This window comes from Oryzias latipes, chromosome 7, assembly GCF_002234675.1.
Source record: "Oryzias latipes chromosome 7, ASM223467v1".
In the NCBI taxonomy this organism is placed as follows: Eukaryota; Metazoa; Chordata; class Actinopteri; order Beloniformes; family Adrianichthyidae; genus Oryzias; species Oryzias latipes.
Window position 1 is genome coordinate 15,619,694 of NC_019865.2, and position 23,688 is coordinate 15,643,381.

The 23,688-nt window shown below is 41.0% G+C and overlaps 1 protein-coding gene across 4 annotated transcripts in view; it reads left to right on the forward strand.

Moving 5' to 3' along the window:
• Positions 1-2,777: 2,777 nt before the first annotated feature.
• The window catches only part of zbtb46 (zinc finger and BTB domain containing 46), a 69,649-nt gene continuing 48,738 nt past the window's right edge, over positions 2,778-23,688 (forward strand). The window contains exon 1 of one of the 4 annotated variants that reach the window (XM_023956664.1): positions 2,778-3,848. The gene's annotated coding sequence lies outside the window, so the exon portion shown is untranslated. Of the gene's footprint in view, positions 3,849-6,601; positions 6,999-12,333; positions 12,896-23,688 lie in introns of those variants that run through there. The other 3 variants (XM_023956667.1, XM_023956666.1, XM_023956665.1) reach the window with 3 other exon arrangements.

Consider the following 23,688-nt stretch of genomic DNA (forward strand, 5'->3'; position numbering starts at 1 on the left):
ATTAAATGTACATATTGAGCAGCTGTAAGAATGCTTTTCCCTATGAAATCAGATGGGTAAATAATCAATTAAGGTCATCCGCAGATGACTCCTTAACTTTGCACAACAGGAACACATTTCTTTTCTTCTTATTAATAAAAGCAAGTTTTTCAAGTCATTTTTATGTATAATCTAAAAGTAAGAGTGCTCATCCTTTAAAACTTGTTCAAGAAACTGTGCTTTTAAGGAGCTAAAGACATTTGGAGACATGTTAGCTTGTTTGAAATAGTGAAAGGTTTATTTGAATCAACTGACAAATGACTTAAAGCTCAACTTATAGAGATGTTGAGATCCACTTTGATCATTTTAAAACTCCAAAATGACTGCATAGTCAAAAATGTTGTAGGATCTAAACACGCTATTGTTTGCTTTGGAATGCACCAGCCTGAGCTACAAAAGTGCTACTTCTTTTTTGCATTGAAGGTGTGTTTCCTGATCATGCAAATGTCCAGATAATGCTCAGATCACCCATAATTTGGCACAAAACTGAATCATGACAGTGGTTTTAAGGAGCTGGTCTGGCCTGGGTCATGCTTGTCGCGTCAGTCGGATTGGAAGGCCGGTGAGAGAGAGCGCAGCTTTGGGCAAAGCTGCTGGTTTCAGGCAGGGATTGTGTTTGCAAACCAAGCTCAGGGAGATGAAGTGTGTTTGCAAGTGCGAGGAAACCGTATTTGGGCATTGCAGCCCTAACGCTTTAATCAACACGGCCTGACATTCTCCGTTATCCAGCCTTCAGCAGCCAACTTCGCAGCCTGGTGATGGCACGGCTCTGCCCACCCCCTGGAGTGTCAGACTACATCCCTACACACACAAACATGCAGCTACACGTTTTGCAGTGATACCCTCAATGTCCCCCATAAGTCGTTTTCACTTCCTCAAACCTACAACGTTCCCAGGTCACAGCTCACATTTACTTATTTCTGGAAATTGTGCACAGAGTTCCTCATTGTTTGGATAAATACATAAAGTTCGCAAGTTCTACAATACAACTTTTTTTGACCGATTTAAAAAGATAAAGTCTATTTTTCATTGTTGTTATGAAGTTATTTAATATAAACATTTCCAAAAATGAAAATATTTGTTTGATCTTAATTTCATTTTTGAACAAACCTTCAGGAAGCATTTTTACATTATCCATATAGAGCAAGTTTGGAAAAATAATTGTATTATTTTATTTAAACTCTGTATAACTTCAAGTATATTAGCTTTCAAATATAAAATATCGGTTAACCTTTAACCAGTTTTTTAATCCAGATGTAAATACTTGAATGTGTTTTTCTTCCGAAAATTAGGTTTGCTTTTGTGAATGAAACATTTTTGGGCTTCATCCAGAGTCCCCCAACTCTGGATGAAGCCCATCTGCCACACTATGCGAATTCTTCTCTAAGAGTTCTGGTACATCTCCGGTCCGTCCTGGGAGAGAATCCCTCCTTCATGTGGACTTCCCTAAGGTTTCTCCTTTTTTTCTCGGAATCTGTTTTTTAGGAGTTATTCCTAACCGAGAAGGAGGTCTAAGGGCAGGGATGCCCAGTTTAGCTTAGTCTGTTTAGTTTAGTTTAGCAATCACCTATTGTATTTTATGACTAATTTCATGTTCTATACAATTACTGGTATGAAGTCCACTGAGACAACTACTGTTGTAATATTGGACTGTTTAAATAAAATTGAATTGAATTGAATAGATTTTCACACTGTGGTCACAAATGTTTTGGTCCAAGAAAAATATTAATTCTTTTTTTACACAACTTTTTTCATCATTTTGTTTCCTGTAACAACTTTAAACAAACAGACTAAATCTATTTCAAAAAACTATTTCTGAATATGAGTAAATGTTTTTCCTCAAACTGAAAAAAATGAACAGTAAGTCCCTGACTTTGAACCACCTCATCGTGTTGAGGCTGAATTTCTTTTTTCTGCTGCAGCTGCGTGGTCTATCATGAGTTTAGTCTCGTGTAACAGTGACATGTGTAAAATTATAACCTCAGAGAACACCTGAGAAAACTGCAGCTCCTGAATGATGCATCACAGCGAGATCCTGGTGCTAAGTGATCCGTACAAATGGGTTTCTGATGTGTCGTTGACCTGTTATCCATCAACGAGGGCCCATTTAAATTGTTGCACACTGACTCTCTAAAGCTGAGATCTGAGGATTCCAAAGGCGGTAAATAATTACAATCTGCATTATTCCTGTTTCCATCAACCATAGTATTTGAATATACTGTATATATGTAGTAATGCTGACTCTCATAATAGCAAATTGTCATACTGTTTCTGTAAAGTACCACTGCTGTAAAATACATTTTAAGTATAGTTTTAGGATAATTCTTACTTCAATTATCTTTTGATATATTGTAAAAGCTTTCTAAGCGGTCTTTTAATAATGGTAATGCCGTTTTTAGCCAAAATAAAAAAAACTGTGTCCTTTTCTAGGACATAGTTTCTGCAGAGCGCCAAAAGTTCATTACAAATTCACTTCTGAGTTGTGGGCGGAACCATTGGTGTGAAGCAACCCTTGCTCAGAGAATGTGAGCAGGAAGCTTGTGTATTTTCCACGTCCCAAATACAAACCTTTCAAACTGCATTTTTTTTGTCTTCTCCTGATTCACAGCAGTTTGAATAAAGAAATACTCAGAAATGCAATTTTAAGCTTAACTGTCTTTATATGTGTCCTCCATCATGAGAAAATGCCACAATAACATGTTAAAAACATTCTGAACACAATATTCATTGCAGTGGGTCTTTAATAATGTTAATGTTAATGTTGCTGCCCAACACTGGCACCAACCTTAACCTCCAGAGGCAATGTGGGGTTCAGTGTCTTGCCTAAAGAAACGTCGATAAATGCGCGGGCAAGGTGGGAACTGAGACCGTTATCTCCGATCAAAGGGTCGACCACTGTACCTCTGCAGCCCATTACACGATTATACTGTTATCAGCTTCTAAAAAGTCTGTTAATTAACAGAAAGTACAAATAAAGTTATGCAAAACTTTCTTATGTCTATCAAGTGTTAAACCTTTAGAAAAACCCAGTTTAAAAGAAAGGAAAGGTCAATCTTGTGGAATTAACCCAAACTCTCCTGAGAAAACGTGTTTACATTTCAGTTAGCTTTCATAGGTGTTTCCCAGCCTTTTTGTTTTTTAAGACATTAAATTGCATTTTTTACATGATTGTATTTCCCCCTTATTGCCACCAGAGGGCGTAAATTACACTGACTGAGATCTATGACAATGGATGCACATACTTGCTTTAAAGTACATGGGTATTATGTGATATCTATGCTCCCAAAAGTGTTTTAAAATGTCACCAGTAAGACATTTATTATTGTTTTTATTACTTGTTTAATTATTGTTTTGTTGTTAATATTACTTAATGTATTAAATAAATAATTGTGTCTGCTGAGAGCTCTGATCACGCACGGTGTGTGCGTTCACCTAGTCTCATTTCCTGACTGCCAAAAAAAAGTGAGCGTGTGCGCGCGCGCGTGTCGGGGGAAGAATAAGAGAGAAAGAGGGGGGGGGGGTAAAGGAAGAGAGATAGATATGCAGAGCGGAGGAGGGGGAGGAGGGGGTGGCTCCTGATACCAAGACACGGAAAAGCAGGGGAGGGAAGGAGAAACGGGGCTGGTGGAGGAAGAGGAGCGGAGAGTTGGATGAATCGGGGAATAACAGTGTAGAGGAAGCGCGCAGAGGAGAGGAGGGACAGCACCCAGCGATCTGGACATCCCCTCCTTTCTTCTCCCGGCTGTCACATCAGATTTGGACACCGACGGAGCGTCACCGCGTCCGCCCCGGACCCCATGGGGTAACAGGTACGTCCGACTCCCCCCCCCACACCTCCGGTACCGGCGCAGGCTTCGTCTTTTCACGCGGGTCGCGGGTCTCCCACAGCTGCTCAACAATTAGTTTCCTGCCTCGCGCAGCCGTCGCCATGTAGTTGGAGGGCGCACAGGTTGGACTGGAGCCGTGACACCACCAACTGTTGTTTCGCTGTTGTGGCGTTCATCCACGTCCACTGGCATCACGTTAACCGAGAGCGGGAGCGTGTTTTGACAGCGACGCGCTCGACTGAGTGAGCAGGCGGCGGTCTGAAGTACGCCTACCTGCACCGCTCGTGACAGCCAGCTGCCCATTACGCGCGTGGAGATCTGGAGAAGCTGTCATCCCTCAGCGGTGCGGCTCATCGAAGGATCGGATCCGAACTCAATACGCGTCTTTACGGACAGCTGTCTGCTGGTTAGACTTAGAGCGAACACTTTTCTCACTGTCAGATCTTCTCATCCATGTGGATTCTTGCGTCAGCTGAAGCAGCGGAGCCTCACAAAGTTTTGGAGCAACCTTTTGCCACAATGAATGAGTGAGGGGGGGGGGGGGGGTTGTCACGCACACGTGATGATGGTGCTACAGAAAAAATACAAATAAAAAAGGAACGATGCTCCTTCCAGCCGCCTGGAGGGGAGTCAGAATGAAATCCAGTCTCAAGCCCTCCTCCTCCTCCCCTCGATTAACCTCCAAAAGGGGGTTTTTTTCTCCAGCCGGAAATTTCTGCTGCGTCAACCTGACAGAGAAACAGAACAGACGGGGTTTGTTTGGGGATTGTAGTGTTGGGGTTTTATACTGGTAAAGTGTTGACATGCAGATGATCATCACCTGGTTCGTGGGTTGAACAGCGTCAAGTGCTCTCTCCTCACCGGGGACTGCAGCTGCAGGCGCCTCTTCTGGCTTGTCTGTGGCGTCTGCGCGCGCGCATGTGGCGTCTGCCCTCTGTTATATTGGTCGGTTCCGCGTCTCTCTCCATTTTCTTGAGTAAAAAGGGAGCAACTCCCCACTGTCTGACAGTCTGTGCATTCCAGTGAAGCTGCAGCCAGGTGGGCTTCCCAAACTTTAACATAATTAAAGATCAAATCAGGTTGAAGAATATTTTTTTCCACACTTTCTTATGTTAGACTAGGAAAAAAAACAAGTAAATTTCCAGTTTGTAGTCTTCCAGAAATGTTCTTTTTAAAGTTACTTTAACTTTTCTGCTCCCCTTCTACTAAAATGTCTTATTCGCTCACAGCTGTAAAATCTAGGCCTTTCCCTCGTTTTGACAGCTACTAACTGGATCTCTGGGATTAAGAGACCATCAGGCCATTTTTCCAAATTGTCTTAGGCCTCTTTGGATTTGTCTGGATGTTATGTCCTTCCTTCTATAGTTAAGGGTTGGCTCTTGATATGATAAACCCTCTAAAGTCCTTCATTCAGTTATTCAATTACCACAGGCTTTTTCTGTGTGTGTGCTTGGGTGTGTGTTTGGAGTGCTCATCATCTTGAGCAGTGGAACACCCAGTTATCTGCTTTAAAATGCTCACAGTCCTCCTAGATAACAGCGCTGAAGCAAATAAACGCGCACATTGCCACCTGTCATCTGCCCTGCCACTTCGGACCCACCCTGTTGCTGCCACTGAGGTTACTTCACCACAATGGCGTTGTGCACTATCATGCCAAAAAGCGCGGGTGTGCGCCTGCACCTCCTTCTGCGTGCCGCACGAGGGAAAAACACTGCAGACCAAGACAACAGCTTCAAGGATAAATGGAGGAGGAGTGGAGGCGAGATCAGCCAAAAGATGGCAACAAAAAACAACAATGGCTGTTGGGACTTAAAGACCCAATCTGATGAAAATGGTGGTTTTGGGGATTTTAACATGCTTTTTTTGTAGCATTTTTGTCTTGACGGAGGACATATATAATGAAATTTAAGCTCAAAATGTCATTTCTAAGTATTTCTGTATTCAAATTGCCGTGCGTCAGGAGCAGACGTAGCAGTGAGATAGAAGCTACGACGGCGAGCCTTAAGCTCCCTTCTGATGCATCCACTTGTTGACGGTTAGATCAATGTCTTCTTTTTCCTTGTCTGAGCTGACATCTGCCTCCAAACTGTACGGCTTGTTAGCTCCAATATTTCTCACCATTTTTGTTGCATCGGTAATGTGAGGTTGAGGTTGTGAGGGGCTGTAAGCTAGCAGAAGAGCGTGTAAAAGAACGGATGATGGAAAGGGGCGGCCTTACCCCGCCGCAATAGTCCCTCCCGCGACTCATGCTTTTGTGTCATCACGATAAACCAGATGGATGAATTCATGTTGGGGCTGCTCCCAGAAGTGCATGTGATGTTTGTCAAAGGTGGGAAAGGTTGTTACAGTTTGACTTAACCAACACAAGAGAAGTAAGAAGTTTGCAGGGAGAAAAGAGGCTGAGAGAATGAGAGACAGAGGGGCTCTGCTTGGATGAGTCTCCACACTTGCCTCTTTGTGCTAAAGTGTGAGCGTGTTGTTGTGTAGGTGGTGCTCAGTGCTCTGTGCAGGTTGTGGGCTGAACTGAGTGGTAGCAGGTTAGTCGGCTCTGGCCTCCAGCCATGCAAACTCTGTGGATGTAGCGGCCTCACAACAGCGAGCGTGTAACGTAGGCAACACGGTCTCTGCACGATTCAAATCACCGGCAAAATCTGCGAAAACGGAAAACAGTCTGAATGAAGACACCCCCCCCCCCCCCCCCCCATAAGCAACCTTCTTTCATTATTCTGTTTCTTTAGCCATCATCCGCCCCTCTAAGCTCACCTGTTCGCCAGCACTCTGCATTCACCTGAACACATTTTACTTGATCTTCCGAGTGCTTTTCTGGCAACTTTGTCAGTTTGTTCAATAGGATCATTCTCACATCTACGTGGGTTTGCAGACACACACACCTCTGAGGTAAACCGGCTCCATCCCCCACTCCTCTAATGACTCCCATGGCCCTTTAGCTTAACTGCCTCTATAGCTCATTGTGCAGCGCTGAATACAGGTGTTCCTAATCCCCGCGGGGTCACACAGATGCTGTGGGGGATGTGTGTGACTTTTAGTGTCTGTGTGTGTTTGTATGTTTAACAGCTGGCTTCCCTTTCCACCTGTCTGATAGGCTCACCAATACCCCAACAGAGAGAGCAGGTGAGTTTTTAAGCCGCCCCCGTCCCCTTCCAGACCACACACGTCACGTTTGTTTTTCTATTTTTATATATGGGTGCTAAATATGTAATTGTTGTGTGCTTCTATGCACACAGCAATCTGTTGAAGAATATGAACCCCATTCATTTATTTTGTCTTTCTGTTGCCCTGAAGCGCCAAACTCTTCGTTGATTTAAGAGAGAGGCTAAAAATAAAAGCTGGAAAAAGTTTTTTTTTAAAGACTTGAAGTGCTGATACCGCAAAACACCTTTTGTACCTCGCATTCCTGAGAAAACAGATGAGGGATATCACTCTGTGTGTTTTTTCCAGGGTGTGTTTTCTTTTATTTAGGAATGTGGAGCAGAGTCTCTCTTTCCAGCTGGCACCTCACCGCTGAGCAATTCTTTTCAGCATCAGGAGACATTTTTCGGCTTTTACAGTCACTTATTGCTCGAATGTTCTGGGACTTTTCACTTGATCAGATGGCTTTAATACACTTTTGTGCCTTAATAACACAAAAATATACATGCTTTTTCAGTTAAATTTCTATATATTGTTGTTGTAATAGGATAAAAAGCATGGTTCTCAAGTAGCAAAGTAATCTGTCTTTAAAGTCCCACTGCAATCATCTTTTGTAAACGTTTTCCCCAGTGGTCTTTCAATTATGGTAGTGCAATTTTTAGCAAAAAAAACAAAACAAAAGCACCTGTCGTTTTCAAGGACATAGCTTCTGCAGAGCGGCAGTTATTCAGTAGAAACTCACCTCTGAGCTTTGGGCGGGACTGTTGGCGTGGAGTGAGCCTGCGCCCTTTATCTAATCCATCTGTCTATGTGTTATGACTAATGATTTGTTTTCTTTATATCATTCATCATGAGCAAAATGCCACAAGAACATGTTAAAACACCAAAAGCATGGTTTTCATCAGAGTGGGTCTTTAAAATGCCCAAAGACTGCCCTCTAAATGTCCTAATTTTTTGGCCAGCTGTTTAGTGTATGGACCCCTGCTCCTTTTCCATCCTATGAACGCTCAGCATGCTAACATCCTTCTTGCTGAGTACCCAGATCCTAAAGATGACACCCAGTACTCATATACTGGTAAAAAAATCATAAGGAAAATCTGTACTTTGATAAAGCTATTTTTTATCTTCAAATGCAATGATTTAAACCCTGGTGAAATAGTTTTATTTCCCAAACTAAAGCAGTAATTAGAAAAAAAAAAAGAAGGGAAAGATTGTAATAAATTACCTGGAATTTTTCCATTAAAATCCAAATTTTAAGCACTTTAGTAAACAAAATAGACTCCCCATGCTTTAAAAACCCAAACAAATTGATCAGACATCAAGAAAGTGTGACTTACAAGAAAAATAGTGCTTTCTCGTGACAAAGTCTGGCTGCTAACAAAGGCTGCTTTTATATTCTGGTTCTGTTAATATACTTGTGGTGGATAACAAGTCTCAGAACCCAGAGGTTTGTGGACAAGTCAATCCTATCGGAGATATAACACGGTTTCATCAGCTTAGTGTTAGTAATGCAGCTGCTGTTTTTTTCCTCTCGTTGAAAAAAACAAAAAACATGTCCTTTAAGATCAGACGCCTTTAAAAAAAAACTGTGATTCACGCAGCCACCCCTTCAAAATCATCAACCACTGATGTCACAACTGTCCAGTAATGACTTTACAGGGAACTGATGTTCACATGGTTTACTAAAATGCTTCATCATAGGGGCTTTTCGTCATCTTTTTGTAAATTTTATTTTGGTAAGCTGACTCTAACAAGCAAGAAAGGTACTTTCTTTAGCCAAATGCTTTTTTCTTAAAAGTGTCCTAATTTCCTAGTTAAGAAGTGCTTTAAACTTCTAGTTTTGTGTCATTTTTCAACAGTAGCTTTTGTATACACAGTTTGGAGCATTTGATGAGCAACTTTGAGCAAAAAAAAAAAGAAAAGTCAGCGAGCCACGGGGCTCAGACTGGTGAAAGATTTCCATATCAAAGCTCAGGTGAGAGGACAGGACTGGGGAGGCAGATGGAAGAAAGAGCCGAAGAAGCGTGAAGGAAGGAGAAAAGGGAGGATGTGGAGGGGTTGATGAAACACCGTTTCAAAAGAGCTGGAGCCCTTGTTATTCTGTCACTCTTTTGTGTGGTACAGTTTAGTCTCTGTGTGTCGGTCCTTTCTGTCTCAATCTAAACGGCTCCACTAAAGAAAACACACACAAGGACGCTTGGAAAGACTCAAACCAGAACCTTCGCAGAAACTCACAAGTAACACTTCTCTATCCTTGAGTGGAACACAGAGTGAGTTCCTGCCAATATTCAGATTCCTGTTTCATATTTAAAACCAGGGTGCAAAACCATGATTTTCCCCTGGAACGATGTCTCTTTTTTAAGGCTATAAGTCTCATCCCTGATCACATAGAGCTGATTGCCCGAGTTTAATTAATGGCTAAAGTTTTTAAATGTGTGTGCGTGATTGTGAGCATTGTTCTGCTTTGTGGAGTTTTGTAATCCAGCCGTGGACTCAGGCTAGAGTGCTAAAGTGCTGCTAACAAGGCCTGTTTAACATTCTCTACCCTGCTCAACGCACAATTATTCCACTTGGCTGCCATTAACATGTACAGTAGGACTGGGCTTTTAATTGGCCTGATATGACTAATGCCAGATCAACTTGGATTTGCTAATTAGTTTTTGCTTTAAAAGTGCCATCAGGACATGAAATATTCATTGATGTGAGGTGGAGCGAGGACTGTGGGTGGTATTAGTGGGATATTAGTGGTATCGGCAGGCTGTTTGACTGTGCTGGAAGAGGAGACAGAACCTACGCTGGCCTGTTGTGGTCGCTTATTCATACTTTGGATGAGGTGTTAGTTTTCGTCAGAATTTTAGACACCTACACATACAAAGAGACACACTGCTCACACACCACCTCCTCCTTTAGCATCACAAGGCCACCTCTTTTCCCCGTCTCCTCCTCAGCTCCTCCCACCCCCTTCCTCGTTTCATCAAATTTTCCTTTTTTTTTTTTTTTTTGCTTTCTCATCTTGTGTCATTTTTTCTCTCACCTTTTCTGTCACTTCACCCCTCGCCCCATTGTCCAGGCGCTCTCCGCTCCATCCTTCCTGCATCTCCGCTTTTCCATGCCTTCTCATCCCCCACTTCTTTTTTTTTTTTCCCTCTCCCACGTCTTAGTCTCCCACCTCTCCTCCTCCTTCGCCACCCCTCCTCTGCTGTAAGTGGGCCAGGTGCCTCCTGTGGCCTCCCCTACTCCATTTCTCATTTTTACCCTTCCTCTACTCCTTATTTTCTCATTTTTATCCTTCCCCTTGACCCTACAGCTCATAGTTATACATCCTGTTAATACAGAAACTCATCAGACATGGGGTCCCCCCTTTTTCACACAGTAATCTAAAGTTATTTGCTGAGATGCAAGTTAGAACATCAGTTTAGAAGGGGTTTAGAAGGGTTGTGCCAACATTGTATAAACTTTATGGTATGTATTTGTCATTGTTGCTGAGCACTTTATGAGCTCCTCTCTGTCAGTATAGTTCCCTTTATGAACAGGAGAGGTGATCTAAGCGCTAACAGAAGTGAGTAGGATCACATCCTTTTTTTAGTGGCCAAAGGCAAATTTTCCCAAACGGCCCTCTCGCTTCTCTCTCCGAAATTACATTTGCACACATGAGTGTGCACGTACACATGCATGCATATGAAAGTATCATTTTCGCTGGCTTTTTGTTCTCCTCCCGCTCCATAAACGTGCACGGCGCCTTTCACCTCATCCCATGCTTTCTGCCCCCCCAACCACCACTCTTCCTCTTTTCACTCATTGTCATTCTGCCTGCCTTTGTCTCTGACTGGCTCTTTCCTGTGCCCTCTTCTTTTTACTCTCCCTTTTTCATCCCCGCACCCTTCACTTCATCCTCACTCTGCCCAAGTCTTCAATCGAGCCTCCTTTTGCAGTGCTCGTGTGTGTGTGAGTGTGTGTCACGACGACAGAGGCCGTTGATAGTCGGTTTTGTGCAGACACCTGATACTGGCGCTGCCTCACGAGGTGGGAATGTACGACTTCGTCAATATTTTGTGCTTCCAAGGTGGATGCTGTCCACTGTGATGAAGAGTCATTGTGAGAACAGGCCTTTGCTTTTCTCCGATTTTCATGTTTCTTACTTGTTCAGCTCTACTGTATTAGTGTTGTTTTCCTTTTAGTATTTAGTGACTGAAAAAAGTAAAAACAGTTGCTCGAAAAGCTTGTAAGGCCCGGCAGCTGCTTGATCGGTTCAACAGGTGACAGTCAAACGTCAAAGCTCATTCAAGTAAACACGGTTGGAGGGAAAAGACGGACAGATACAGAGGAGGGGTGACGTTGGCAGCCTTGTGTTTGTGCTGAAGGACAGGTGTCAGAATGACACAGAACAAGGTTTCATGAGAGATCCAGGTGAGACGTTTGTCTGATCCAAGCTCGTTCTTTGTCAGTCACAGTCAGAGTCATAGCCTTGAGCTACGCAGACAGACCAGGATGCCCTTTCAGCAGTGTTTTTTTACCACTTTCTGTCTGATCCCTTGGAACTTCGCTTGAAACGTGAGATCAAATCAGAAACTACTGCCTTAAAGGGCGGAAATTAAACGGAGCCAATCAGAGTAAGGAGGCAGCAACAAAGAAAACAAAGGTCTTTAAAGATTTTGCATCTCTGCTGATTACTGTCAGGGTACACATGCGGAAGGGCCACAGCTGGTTTGTTATAACTGTCTGAAAGAACCTTGAAGGTTAGATAGACCCCAAGTACTGATGGACTCCATTGACACACAGCTGTAGTGATACACTGTGTGGTTTATTGAGCTCAGTCCAGTTCCCCTCAAGACCTCCAAGCATTTTCTTCGTCTTCAGCCGCAGTGCCACATTTCTTTCACTGCTTCCCTATTCTTTCCCATTTTTTTCAGTCGCTTTTTTCTTTTTTCTATCTGCTTTGTTTGTACATTCACTATATTTTTCCCAACTCCTAAATGCTACATCTCTAAATTTAGACGCTCTCCTGCTTCTTCTTCTTGTCCCTTGATTTCCCTCTCTTTATCTCATCTTCTTTTTTCTCCAGTTGAAGGACAGAAACTCTCCAAGATTCAACAGTACTGCATGGTAGCTGCTTTTTGATCAGCTTGATGAGTGACAACGCAGCCCCAGGCTATTATAACTAGACATGCTTTTAAAAACGCTTCAGTATCTAAATGCAAATCTCTGTGTTGCTTGTTTTATTTTATCCTATTATTATTATGCCGTATTTTGAAGGAATATTAGGTTTAAATTAAGTCTTAATTTTAAATAAACAATACAATAAAGTAATATTTGTGTTTTTAAATGTGAAAATCAGATTAGCATTGGATGTTTGCTCAGGGGGGTGCCGGGTGCGCCAGTCGAACTTGTGAGTACACACTTAAGCTCTGGCTTTTTTGCTCCCCTCTGTGTATGAGTTCATTGTAAGCCGCTTCCCAGTGTGGATTTGAGAAAGATGCCTCTGTTTGCTTTCTAACAGAGTGGCAGTCACATCAAGTTACCCCATGCATGCGCACAGACACACTCTCTGGACACCCGCCTCGGCACCAGATAGTGACTGGCCACCAGCAGTGAGTCACCATCACTCAGTCATTCAGTCGCACATTCAGAAACCACACATTTTAGCAAACAACAATTAGCTTTCAACCCTCAGACATTTATTCTCAAAGGACTGGTATTTTTGCACCATACGAGGGTTTACATTTTTTAACCCCTCGCAACTCCTTTTTTCATTTACTGATCCCTGCTCACTTTTGTTTGGAGGTTTCTCTGTGTTCTCGGAGCCCCTTGGAGCCGCTTTAACAGCTTGGGAACAGGCGGCGAGTGTTCTTTCGGTGGAGCGTTTAGCTGAGTGGTGACAGGTTGGTTTTTTGCTGTGACAGGTTTGGTGATGAGACCAATGAGAGGGTCTGGACAGCCACGCACACACAAAAGGATGTGCATGTTCACACTGAGCTGTTTGCTGGAGTTTGTGCACCACTTTGAAAACAGGGTCGTCAGTAATAATGCAGCTAGATTTATAAACTTGCTAAATTTCTGTGACATTATTTTGACTAGTCATTTAAGTTCAAAATCTCTTTCCATCTCTTTTATTTCTTTACCATATATTTCTTCTTTTTTTTAACATTAAAATCACTTCAAGAAGGGCATGATGTGTCATCCTTTTGACCCTGTTTATCATCCTTCTTATTTCATTAGCCACTTCTACTAATTAAAACTGCACAAACGTTTGTCTTGAAATGCTTTGTTATTTTCAAACTAACATCCTGATATTTTATATAAATATGAAAATGTCAACATTAAAACCTTTATTGCAGACTGTTAGTTTAATTTAAGACTGTTATCATCTTGACCTGCAAACCTCTGTGTGGCTGTTGCCATTCAAGTGTAGAATAAAGGAATCCTCAACACAAATAATAACTTTTTTTTCTCAATTCAATTCAATTCAATTCAATTCAATTCAATTCAATTCAATTCTATTCTATTCTATTCTATTCTATTCTATTCTATTCTATTCTATTCTATTCTATTCTATTCTATTCTATTCTATTCTATTCTATTCTATTCTGATGGCTTTATTTATCCCCATGGGGCAATTCTTTTCAAGGTGCAGACAGTAACATATGATTGACATTGCATAGACCCTTTAAAAAAAACCGATACTGTACCATAAGTCTGTATACTTTTGCCCAGAAATAACTGTACACTAAACATGTATGCCTTTGCTCAGAAAAGTGTACTTAAGTAGTCAGTAAAAGAAATGTGCTCAATATACATATTTGATCAAATTTTCATCATCTAGAAATCTGGAAAATAAGGGGTCAGTTGTTTTTGGGGAGAACTTCCCGTATGTTCATCTTACTCATCATTATCACCTTCATCATCAGTGCAGTCAGAGTAATGATGAGCAACACAGAGACAGAATGTATTATCTTTAAAGGGAATTCCCTTTTATTAGTGTTGCATTTAAAGACGTTATGAGCTGCAAGTGTAGTTCCTGAAGTACAGGGCTTAGAACATTCTCAGTTTGGAGGTGGGGAACAAAAAAACTGCTCAGATGGGGGTGCTTACCATTTTAAAGAGATCAAACCTCCTGAATGTGTTCTGTGTTAGCTTTGCATCAGACAGGCACAGGTCAAGGCCAGGTGCTAAAACAAAGACAATTAACATGTGTGGCTGGACCCACATCCTACAACTAACACTCACACACACATGCGGGCTTGCACAGGTCCCAGAAGACGTATCCTACTGCTGTTCCACAGTGTCACACCACATAACTACAGGTCTTGGTTTTGAACAGAACAACCATGTAACAATAATACGGTCTTTGTTATGTGAGAGGCCCCCTCCAACACAATCAGACCCCTCCCGCCTCCAACACCAGACACTTCCTTTTGATGATTTCACTTCCATGTGCAGATGGGTTTCTTGCACCAGCAGCTATTTGATGTCTGTGATCGGTGTTAAACATGAGCACCACTGTTCATCAACGTCCTAAAAGTTAATCAGCCAACTGTAAAACCAGAATTACCTTAATGTGTTACCAAACTTAAAAAAATGAATGTTTGACTGCACTGCAACAGCAACGTTACGAATGAAACTTTGCTTTAAAATAATGGATTAAAAAACACAACACCTAATAACTACCATTGTGCATCAGTGCTTTACTTCCTTATTGTCTTAGATTACGAGCCACATCCAATCTTTGTGTTAATGTCCAATTCCAAACCTCTTCTGATCTATTGTAAACCGTTCTCAGTGGTATATCTCAGTGGTATATTAATTATGATTATGCCAGTTGTAGCCAAAATGTAAAAAATCTGTGTTGTTTTCCAGGACATATTTTCTGCAAGGCGGCAATAGTTCTTTAGAAATTCGCCTCTGAGTTGTGGACGGGACTGCTGGTTTGAAGCAGTGATGTGCGGTGAGGTTAATGGCTGGTGAGGCACTGACGTCATCAGTCAGATTTACAAACATATGAACCATACTGAGTAACTTATTCACCATTTGATTGACAACAGTTAACGTGTTTTGTTTAAAATATCATTTCAACATGTTTTTTTTCATATACAAACTGCAGCATAGAAAAAAGCACAAACATTATTATCATCTTACCTTTACTTGTAAATAAAGTCCATACGCCGCTCCTTCTGAAGAAAATGACTTGCCCGCTTGCTATCACTTCTTCTATTATTTTTTAGCGTCATAATCTCAGGGCTCACCGGCGCCCCCTAACATGAGGCACGAGAACTGCTGGCCTCACCCAGCGGCCTTTTTGCCGGCGTTTAGCGCTCAGCAAAAGAAACACGTCCCTCACATACAGTTATTCATAAAAAAAAACACTGTACATCATATACATCTGCTAAATTATGTATAACTCAGCTCATACAGTACAAGTGATTGAACCGACATACAGGGAGACAGCAGTACCGTCTCACTGCATAGGTATTGCGCAATCCAAGTTGAGGCTCAGCGGGCTGGTGCCTCATCGCACGTAACTTCTTATTATCTGAACGGCAAATGCGGAAATTCAGCGATTTTGAAAAGTAAAAACACCCAAAAATGGTACATTTAAATGGAAAATGACTGCAAAGCACAAATTACTGATATAATAATTGAATTTAGTTTTTCTCTTTTCTTACCATAATGACAGGTGAGGCACAGCCTCACCTGCCTCTCCTGACTGCACGTCACTGGTTTGAAGTAAGCCCACCCTACTTCCCATCATCCATCTGTTTAAGTGCTCTCCTATTAGCTTGCAGCCCCTCACAACCCCGAGCTAATGTTAGCGGTGTAACAAAAATGGCAAGTATTATTGGAGTTTTGAGATGGGAAAAACAAGTGGATGCATCAGAATGGAGTGTCCTGCCGATTGTAATTTCTATGTTACTGCTATGCTTTTTCAAGCAGCATTTCTTTCTTCGGCTCCTGATTCACAACAATTTGGATAAAGAAATCCTCAGAACTGCAATTTTAAGATTAATTTTCTTTAAATATTTCCTCCATCATGAGAAAAACGCCATATAAAAACATGTTAAAAACACCAAAAACACGATTTTCACTAGAATGGGTCGTCAATGCCTCAAACAAACGACTCGGTGGGTACCTGCTGCGGCTGCCATTCTCTTCTCAGCTCCCCTCTTATGTTTATTTATGTCCAACTCTAACTCGTCTCTCTGTGTCCTCTCACCTTCCCTCCCTCTTTCGTAGCCCATCTTCATTTACAGTCCCCCCCCTTCCTGGTCTCACACTTCCTTCATTTTGGGTTCTCCGACAGTGGTAATGAGATGTTTCATTATTTGCGTTTCACGGCTTTTAATAGAGAGATAATTTAGGCTAAGCCCCAGGTCGTCAGTCAAAGAGTTACCATGGGACGTGTAGCAGATCTACTGAGAAAGACTGCCCGGATACTGTGTGGTTTCACATTCATGAGCAAAAATCATAAACACATGATTACAGGAAAGTACTGTAAATCATGCAGTCCCCCACACTTTTCTTTATCTTTAAATATGTGTCAGAAAAGTATTTTGATGAGAAGTCACAGGAGGAAAGTTAGAATCTGCCTGCTAGCGTTCAGGCTAAAGGATGTCGTCTTTGAGTCACACCTTTTTTCCGGTCACTCTGGGATGATCCCGGTCCATCCCTACTATGGCTGGATTTTCATAAGATCACTGAAGGCTTAACACCTGAAGGTGAGAGGACATGGTGTTACAGAATTGGCACATTGGTGTCATAAGCTGGATAGGTTCTGCGTACAGAGGCAGAACTTTTGTCTGGTGATCTGGAAGCTCGACTGCTCAAAAAGCAGCAGAACGGACTTCATTAGGTGTGACAGAGGACAGTGCAGGTATTGTTTTTGGAGCAGCAGGTACTGGGTGGGACGCGAGAGAAAGAGAGCCTGGGATGAAGGGAGTAGTGCTAAGTCTCTGTAAGCCTCCTGGATCCTCTTTGGTCCCTCTCCACATGACATTGCTATCCGTCCTACGCTGGCCATCGTCAAAACAGAGGGGACAGAGAAAAGGGAGAGTTAGCTTGAGCAGATGGGCAAAGCGTGGCATGACTGGAGTAGGTGGAGAGGTAGAGACAGATGGATATTAAAAAGAAACACCGGAAACTGACAGAACAGAAATACACCAGAAGAAAAAATAAATACTCTAAGAGTAAACCCTTTACATCATGTAATAGCCACCTCCTGTAATCTTGCTCAGACTGCATCTTGCATGCATGCTGTGTCTGTCATGTTCATGTGTTTGCGTATGTGAGTGCTATTTTCCTGTGTGCCTGCCTTGTTGATGGACTGCAATACTGGCTTGTCCCGGAAGGCTGCCAGCTCCGTCGGATTGGGGATTAACCCCGGGATAATGGCCTTGATGCCCAGTTGAGTGGAAGCAAAGCTGTTTAAAAAATATTGGCTGCCTGAGTCACTCTCCCCTTCTCTTCCTGTCTCCCCCTCTTCTATCTCTATCATTCTATCCTTGCTGCATCACTATTCTCTGTTTTGTTTTTTAACTCTTCTTCGTCTTTGTGTTTTCCCAGATCTTCAGAGCTTTCCATCCTTCCTCATCCCATGTTTGTTAAAGCTTTATTGGGCTTTATTTGTGCCTCTTTTCAGTGATCAGTCACAATTATTACTCATTCATAGTTTAGGTTTAAAATAATGCTGGTTAACCTTGAAATCTAATTGAACAATTATGTTATTGTGTAGAGGCAGAGGCGTATTTCACTTATCTAAAGTAACGGCTGCTCGCTTTCATGTTGTTATTTGTTTGGAAAAGACTCCGTATTGTCCTTCTAAATGTTTTAACTAATTAAGTTTAGCAAATCATAATTGTAAACTCTGGTTTTGTAAAATACTAGTGTAAAGTCAAACATGTAAGTGATGTAAAAAGACAGATTTAGATATAACAACTCAGAAAACTAAAAATAAGAAGAGAATTTTAATAAATCTTGATAAAAACAAAGGTGATTTAAAAAAAAGCAGAATTTAAATTTCATTTTCTTATATTTTGTACATATTTTTTACAGAACAAATCATAGAAATAAGGTGGTATAGAGGGTAAAATCACAAAAAAAGAGATTAAAACTTGATAAAAAGGGGAAGATAACAAATATAACTAGAATAAATTAATTTAATTAAAAAAGTTTGTAGCAGGTACAGTTAAAAATCTATGAAGACTATAGTCCACAAAACAAAAAAGATGATTGAAAAATCATAGAACACGATACATTTGAGCTGACTGACATATTGAATTACCAGACAAAACATAAAATTATTATTAAAGTAAAAACAGTTTTTTTGTGGGTCTTTCTTGGTCAATTTTTCCCTTAGAGGGCAAACATATCTCTCACCTTTAGCAATTTACATTCAATTTCATTCATCAGTTTACCTGCATATATATAACTTCATTTTGATTATTTTTTCTCTTCTCTTCTCTTTTTTAAGAGAAGAATACTTGCCTCTCCCGCAGTGCTCAGGATTTTTAGTATTTTTGTCCTCCGTGTCTGATCATTTGATCACGCGAGTGAGCAGGATTTCCTGTGCAAAAATAAATAATTGAGAGCTGTGCATTCTGCTAAACAGCAATCGCTTGGTCACTTTTTTAAAATTGTGAGCCATGTGTGTGCTGTTGCTATTTGCTATTTTGGTGCTTAGTACATCATAGAATATGATCTCCTGATTCTCCAAGGCTTGACATATTAAAATGGCATATATATTCCTGCTGAGTTTGACACTTTTTCCGTTTTTGACTTTAATTTTTGATCATGTAAATAATGCAACTGAACCTTTCCTCCTGAAAGTCTGTCACCCAAATAGCTTTAGAGGAAGTAAAGGTGAAAACTGTCCCCTCACGTGGTGCCAATGTACTGTAAGCCAGAAATCTTTCACTGAATCCCCTTCAGCAGTGAAACTGTTTTCTTTCTTTTCTGCATTGGGGTGATGGTGAGTTGTTTTCATGCCTAGGTTACACACAACACACACACAGAGTATCCTGTAGAAGATCACAGCTACGGACCTATGGCCAATGCCAGTCAGTTCTAATAATGAACCAAATGTTTGCTCACCGCCTGAACGTCTGTGCTCATTTTTGGTTTTGGGACTCCTGAACATAACATCTGGTTCTGTATTTGTTCCTGGGTTTATTGCATCTGTTGGTGCCATCACAAGAGCTGGTGTGTTTTGCTGTTGTAAAGTGTGGCAAAGACAGACCTGCTGTATAGGTGGCACTTCTGACAGTAATATGACAAAACAAGTCAAAAACATGCTGGAACTGTCTGCTTTCATTCGTTTAAAACTGCTCTCTTACTTACTGTAAAAAAATAAAAATACCAAAGCCAAACCTAAGATTTTATTTTATTTTATCAGTACTTTGCATAGAGATATTTCCCAAAATAAGTTTTTATTATCCTGCGTTGAAATGATATGAATCAGGAGGTACTCTCCACATTTAATAAAAAGCTCAGTTTTTTTATTTAACTGCTAAAACAAAGGTTTCAAGACCTGTGTGTTCACTCTCTTTGACACGACAAACTCATTTAATCAAATGATGTTAAATTGTTGAGCAGAGGGGCACAAAATCGGAAAGCGATTAGCTGACTGTGGCAGTTCTGTGTAACCAGCAGCAGACCTCTTAATGCTAATATCTGCCAACCAATGGAATGAATCTAATAGCATGTGTGTGGGGCTGCCAAACGCTGCTGAGTTAAACCTCGCACACAACATGTCAATATAGATTGAATCAACAGGCACAGAAAGGCAAGAGCGACCTAAATAAGTTTTGTTCAAATAAAGCGCGTGGTGTGGTTACACAGGGGGAACATTTAATTCATAATTATTAAAAAAAAGCTTGTAGAATCTCAGCCCCATTGATTGGACTGCAGTGTATTGTGTGATTTGAAAGGCCACGCTGACAATGGATTCCTCCTCATTTGATCCAGAAGGACCTTCCGCTCCGTTTCCTCTCGGTCCTGTTCGGTCACAGAGGCTGAGAAGTGGCTCGGAGGGACAGGCTGCATTAAAAGAAACACAAGAAGGACGAAGCCCCATTCTCTCACTCCATCATGTCTCATCTCTTTAGTTGTCTTGCTGGGGCACAAAGTGACTTTGCTGTGATGTGACCAGGATAAACCGGGTGTGATGCCGTGACGGCTCCGTTAAGTGTGTAAACGTGGGTGTTTTTAGTTATAGCACGTGTTTGTGTATTCGAGGCAGGGGGACAGGATGTGTTTGTGTGAGTCTGTTGAAGGAATCAGGGCTGGAGATTATGTGGACGAAAGTGAAGCAAGGAGGGGTTCAGGAGGACAGTCACTTTCGATTTGGCCAGAGAAGGGTGACAGGGTCTTGGAGCTCTGTCTGCATGCTTTGTTGAAGCATCTCCTATAACAATAAAAACTTGTGCTCACCCCGTCACCCTCCTGATGACTTTTACTGCACTTTTTCTGCTGTAAGGTTTCACAGAGTGATGAAAAGCTTTTTTTTTTTGTTTTGTTTTACGTTTTGCTCTGTGACATGCTGAAAGCTGGCTTTGGTTTCTTTTGCCTTGGTGAAACTGCTAATGTGTCAGACGCAAACGTCTCGGCCTCTCTCCCGCCTTGGCTGATTGCTCGACGAGTTCATTTGACCTAACTTTCCAATCCGGTGTCGAGTTTATATTTCAAGAACAAAAACAGTGAGCTTTAAATCAAGGCAGCACTCAGAAGGTGAAAGAAAAGGGCTGAGGTCCTGCTGACACTTTCGGCTCATGGGGTAAAATGGAGTGGCTCCTGAAAGACGAATTCTAGCAGGTACAGTTCGGGATTACTCCTCTGCAAAATATATTTCTGACTGGAGGGAATCAGGCATGCTGAAATTAAACAAGCCAATTAGGGGAACTGTGAGTTTAGAGGTCAAAGCGAACTCCATTTAGACCCCTCGTCTCTACCTAACTGCTAATGCAAAATGTCTGTGAGTCTGTTGAAGCAATAAATCTGATTAGACCTCTTTGTCTCTCAGTCCCTGCTGTTGTTTTACTCCTCACTGATCACTGCATTTGTTAAATTTGAGGCACAATTTAACATGGGTGAAATCTAAGAAATGTGTTAACGCTATAGCCACAAACAGCCACACTTTTAAAAACAACTCTATGCTCCTAAAAAAAACTAATTTAAATTTTACATTTACAGTGTAGGTTCATTCCTCTCTGCACCAAAAAAAGAATAAACATAAAACAAACCACTAATGTCCTTATTTCTTCTCAATATGGTGTAATCCAATGGGCTTAGATTTTTCCTAAAAATGTGAAAATCTGAAATATTTTGAAGGACATGTTTTACATATGACCAAATTATGATCTGCACTGAGATAGCCCCTGGTTCTAACCATTGACTTTTTTAAGAGAACTGGACTAACTCCTCCCCTTTTGCCTTCCACATGGGAAGTACCCGCCCGTCCCAAAAAGCCGAAATCTCATAGACTTCTATAGAGAAATAAAAAGCTTTTACTCTGTCAACATATTTTCTCAGAAAATCTATTCTTGCTATACAACTTTTTTAATAACGTTATTGCTAATCCTAATTTTTTAATGAAATTTCTTCTGTAGCACAAGTTTTTCTAGTTATAAACTGGCCAATCAGATGCCTCAATAAAAGTAGGTGGTCGAACATTTGAAACGTTTGATTGACAGATTCTCCAGAGCCAGCTTTCAGTGGTAGGGGGTATGGCCTTCCAACAAGCTCACTCCTAATTGACAAGAGTAGTTGCCATAGAAACGTTGACTCAGACTGACTTGGATCAATCACTGCTTCATGGAGGTTGTCTGGTTCCAACATGGTGACGTCCGTATTACTAAAAAATTGTGACTGAATTGGAACAGTAAGTGAGTCATTTTCTATGGGGGACCTCACACTCACTCCAGTTCTAACATACAGTCAATGGTTCCGACTGAGCCGCCCCATTATAAAACACATATCAAAGTGTGGGCAAATTAAAAAAATTTTTTTACTTTGATGTAAATTACTGTGTTATGCTGCAATGCCTAACACATCTCTTACCTAAATCTGTTTGCCCAGAATTTTCCTTTTGTTCAAATTACCATTTCTGATAGGTGTGTCCTGATAGGTGATGCCAGAAAAGAAGGCTGGTCTACAAACACAGGCCCAACCAACTTATTTTAATAATAAATAATAATGTTAGTGACATACCAGCACAAGCCCCGCCCTGTTTATCCATTAAAATACTCCAGAAACCTCAGAGATTCAATAAAAAGGACAACTTGGTTGAAGCTCTTTGGTTTGCCTTCATGAAAATACGTCATTATTTTGTCAGGGATCAAATAGCACATGAAAGTCATTAAAGCTTAACATGAAGTAGGATAACTATAATAAAGAAGGCCTGTTGGACTTACCTAACAGCCAGCTATCAGTGCCTCCACTGCAAACCCCTGATACCTGTAAACAGCGATTACTCCAGAAAATGAAGGCCTGTGAGGATGAACCTGCAGTGCATCACTGAATTTGGCATAACCTCTGCCGTCAAGGACAATCACTTTTTTAAATTGTATGATTAATATTGCAGTTGCACAGGAAAAAGTTTTAAATGTAGAAAATGAAAGTCTGCTTGACATTGTCTTTTTAAATGTGACATTTTGTGTTGTTTTCTGTAAAATTTATTTTTATTACTAAGAGCGATGTGGCTTGGCTAGCAATACGGCCTGCCGATGTGTCTCCAGTGCCTGCTCTCCACAAAAAAGGTTGGAAACAAAAATTATTATGTGCATTTCTTCAGCTGTAGAACACGGTTCATTTGGGAGTGCAAAGACAAAGAAATTAGCCGTGGTTCATTTTAATAATCTCCTGTCTGAATTTTACATATTGTATTAAAAAGGAAGTTCATATTAATACATATGCAACATTGCCACTAGCAAAAATCTCGGAGTTCGTGCCTACATGCCAATGCTGCACCTTCATAGCAAATACTGACTTATTAATGCTAAAACAGAGTTTTTGAGAGGTAATTAACCTCCTTTAGCACAAGTTCAACTATCCTTTCTTTTGTATGCAAATGAAGGAAAGTTCTGCCTCCACTCCAACTCAACAGAGTTTTATGAGACTTGCTCCAGGCTACGAAGAGAGGTTATGTTGATCATCCCTTTATTCCGGACACTCACTGAGCTCCGTTAACCACATTTTTACATACATTTTAAAAACAAATTGAAATCGTGATATTTAACAAAACCAAAACATATTGAATACTTGAATACTGTAAATTGATGGTTCTAAAATGAGCTTTATCCTAAAGTTATTGTAAAACGCAAAAAAATGAATGTGAATTGGTTTTACAAATCAGAAGAGTGCCTACTTCACATCTTAGTGCCTTAAGGATTGTATGTTTTAATTCAGGGGTTTGCAACATGAGGCTCCGGAGCCACATGAGGCTTTTTTCTCCCTCCCATCGTCACTCTGGTTTTAAAGAAAAATGCTGAGAAATTAAATATTGTGTTTGTGATTTTGGCTAATTTGCTTAAGTTGTCATGTATGGAATTGAACATGTCAGGTCACTGAACAGTATGATGCACACAAAGCACATATTCTGATCTGCTGCTGCACATCAGAATATACCTGCTGTTCAGAGGAATAAGTTCTTAAAGTATTAAACTGCATTTACAAGTATAAATCTAAA